Raw genomic sequence first — 3,986 nt, 5'->3', positions numbered from 1 at the left:
TACTGCACTGGCCTGGGTACGGTGCGTGGGTACGGTGGGTGAGACGGTATCATAATTTAGGGGCGCGCGCTCGTATGCCGTATTTTGTAACACATGGATGCTAATAACGCATCTTCATCTCTGGCAAGGGAGCCATGTTCGAGCAGCGAAACATACAAGCTCCAAAGTTCAAACGAGACGTACCCCCTCCCGAATCGCAAGAAAGTGCACGCATTGGGCCATCGGGGGGGGGGGGGGGGGGGGAGGCACGTGTTCCCATTCTCTCTCGATATCTCTCACTCACTTACTCATGCACTCTTACATTTTCCTATTTAAATCGTGCCACTAGTCATTCATCATTTTTTTTAATCTACGAACCTCATTACCCCCCCCCCCTTCTGCCCGATAAAGATCGAGGTTGTGGCCCTCGTCATTCACCTACAATAGATTCGGTGCCACCCGACTATGAATTTATTGACATATTATGTCCCCAACTACATGTGCAGCCCCGCCCATATCATTATTTGACAAACTCATTATGATACAGATAATAAAAATAGAATCTTTCGAGTAGGTTAAGTTTTATTGGCTACTTATCGATACTGATAACAGTAATATAATAATTATTTTTGATCTCTCTATAATGCTTTGGACCCTTTGGTATTCATCAGGAAACGGTTTTTGTTAATGCCTTATGGATACTCACTCCGTGCTGTATTCATTGATGAGAGAGGTATCAATTAATATGTAAATAAGATAAACATTTTAAATAGGAAGTTTGTTAACCTTGATTTAATGAGTAATCCAATGATTGTAACTGTTATCATTGATATAGCCGACGTGATTCTTACTCAGAAGAAATAGAATAAACAGTATCTGCATCATGAAGTGGGTTAAAGGGATAGTTGAGTTCTATTTTCAGACAGCACTTTAAAGTGCATGGTTATTGCTCTTGACATTGCTAATGCCCTTTCAGAACCTAAAATTGCTATGAAGGTAATTTTAGACCCCAAAATGTGTGAAATTTAGCCAATACGATCATCCCATACCAGTTCAGCTCCACTTTAAAAAAAATACGGTGACCGTTAATTTATTATTTAATTAATAATAACAATACATGGGCCGGCTGGTTGTGCGTAATATAAGCAGCACGAGAATGCCAACACAAAATCCATCATCGGCATTGGCTGAAATACGACGTAAAAGGCAGGCGCGGATCCAGGATTTCTTAGGGGGGGGGGGCCCAAATTTGAAATTATGCGAGCCAAATATTGGTACGTAATGGCGACCAACAGTGACGTCATGCGGGGGCGGGGGGGGGGGTCGGTGAAGGGGGGGGGCGAGTTACCCCCTCCCAGGCTTTGAAGTTTCATTATATTATTAGAGAAAGAAGACGATTCGTTGTACCGTTCTCGAAAATAATTCTCGTCTGATTTTAGTTTCCCCCCTCCCGCGCGAAGGGCGGAAGCTTTTACGTTTCAATAAATCATTAGAGAAAGAAAACTATTCGTTGTACAGTTTTCGACTCTTAATCCTTGTCTAAAATCAGTCCCCCCCCCCCCTCCCCCTCCTGCGCCTAGCGCGGAAGCTTCTACGTTGCATTAAATCATTAGAGAAAAATGACGATTCGTTGTACAGTTATTGACTCTTAATCCTCGTCTGAATTCAGGTTCCCCCCCCCCTCTCGCGCAAAGCGCGGAAGCTTTTAATCTTCATTTAATCGTTAGAGAAGAAGACGATTCATTGTACCGTTCTCGAAAATAAACCTCATCGGAATTTAGTTTCCCCTCCATCCCGCGCGAAGCGCAGAAGCTATATTACGTTTCATTAAATCATTAAAGATTCGTATTACCGTTCTCGCCTCTGAATCTTCGTCTGAATTCAGTCCCCCCCCCCCCCCCCCCCTCCCCTCCTGCGCGAGGCTTTGACGTTTTATTATTAGAGAAAGAAAACGATGCGTTGTACCGTTCTCTATACTCTTAATCCTTGTCTGAATTTCAAAGATGTTCTTTGTCTGCTCCTTTTTCTTCCTATACGTCCTCTTCCGATTGGAGGGGGGACCGCCGCCCCCTCCCCCTTGGCTACGCGCCTGTGGTCAGATAAACACATCTTGATACCTTGTCCGACCCCGCAAGCTCAGGGCCCGTATTCAATAAACTTCTTAAGCATGAAATCTAAGTACTTTTTCTTAAATTTTGGCTAAGAAAAAATCTTAGCCAAAAATCGTATTCTATAACAGCAATGGGGACTTAAGAAATTTGCCTTAAGATTAAGAAGGATTCTTAGATTTTATCTAAGAAAAAGGACTTAAGTAGCATGTCGTATTCTAATACAATCGAGATATCTAAGATAAGTAAGAAATCTACCCTATATTTAAGCATACTATGAGGATGCTTAAATGGGGCTTTGGCACCGGCAGCTCAGTGATGCTGCAAGCAACCGCTTCGGATTTCGATCAAATGGAATAAAAACAATGCATGCAGCGCGAGCGCAGGTTATCAGTTGACCTATATAACAACGTAAGCTTCGCGCGCGTATACAGCGTCGACGGCGCAGCGCGCAGGAGCGCCATAGGCTCTGTGTACTTGTACTTATGTATGTTTGTTTGTACACAAAAAACGAGTAGTATAGCACATGCATAACACTAAATCATGACATGGCTGTCGTATATAAAGAAACCGTCTCTTACTTTATTAGTCTTTGGCGCTAAAGTATGGAAACAGGGAATAATGTGCAATCGGCATAATATTAGGTGAGACAAAATTTGTTATAGTATGAATCTGATAAAGGTTACATCTAGCCATTTGATTAATTTTAGGCCATATCATAACAGTAGACGATGTAAAACAATGAAAGGGTAGCTCCAAATCCAATGCTAGCGCTGGTCGGCCGGCTAGCGACGGCGCTCCCTTCATACTCACAGACCCTGCGGTGCTGCGACATAATAAGTAAGCCCGGTTGGGCTCCTCGGAGTTGTTTGACAGAAAAGTATAAAAAGCCTACAGTGGATGTTAGATCTAGCCTCAGGTGGTCTTGACTAGACTGTTTTAGTGTCAGTTGGTCAATCCCGAAATAATTATGTGAGCATCGTTCCTCCCTTACGCTCTCCCATACATGTTAGTGTATAATTTTCGTGCGGTGCGATTTTTATTTTAACACGCAAATTACATAGGCAAATCGAGTTGCAATTAATTCGCTCGAGTCGACCACATCAACTTTCCAACATGACGTCATCGGGTCTAAGAATTTGTCTTATCTTTCGTCTTAGCTAAGACAAACTGCTTTACGTGTTTAGAATACGGCTAAGGCAACTTTCTTAACCTAGACAAATTCTTAGACATTTTCTTAGACTTAAGAAAAATGTCTTAGAAGTTTATTGAATACGGGCCCAGGGGTTTAAGGCAATAAATTACGATCAGATAAGAATTCAGGGGCCCGCCTTAGGGCCCCTGGTGGGGTCGAGGCGGCGGAGCCGGCCCCGGAAGCTCAGGGGTTTTAGGCGTTTAATAAAGGTCAGATGAGCATATTTTGATGCCTCATTATTTTGTTAACACTGGCAGTTAACTATTCTCACTTTCTTGCTCTCATTCTATTTTATTTCTCTTTAATATACTTTGTCAAGAAAAGTGGGGGAGGGGGGGGGGGGGGAGCTCGAGGTTCTCGATCCCCGCCGTACCTCGGGCCCTGACATGTACGAATCTCAAGAATCATATTTTTTGCCTGGTTGTAAATTTAGGAATTTGTCATTTTTCAACAAACACATACAAACGTATAATTTACTAAAAAGTGAGGAAAAATTTCGGAAATTATGTCATTTCAGCATTATTTGTAATCCACCGTTGTGGAATTAGAAATAAACCACGTTTGAATTTGATTTCCCCCAAGCCCCCCCCCCCCCTCTATCAGTACGCCAGTATCTCCTCTTTTCCTTTTTTCTTTCCCTTTCCTTCCTTCTCTCTTATTTTTTTTTGATGGGGGGGGGGGGGGAACAGCCTGGGAGGCAAGGC

This window comes from Strongylocentrotus purpuratus, unplaced genomic scaffold, assembly GCF_000002235.5.
Source record: "Strongylocentrotus purpuratus isolate Spur 01 unplaced genomic scaffold, Spur_5.0 spur5_scaffold_5, whole genome shotgun sequence".
Classification (NCBI taxonomy): Eukaryota; Metazoa; Echinodermata; class Echinoidea; order Camarodonta; family Strongylocentrotidae; genus Strongylocentrotus; species Strongylocentrotus purpuratus.
Note: the sequence above shows the minus strand (reverse complement) of the source record.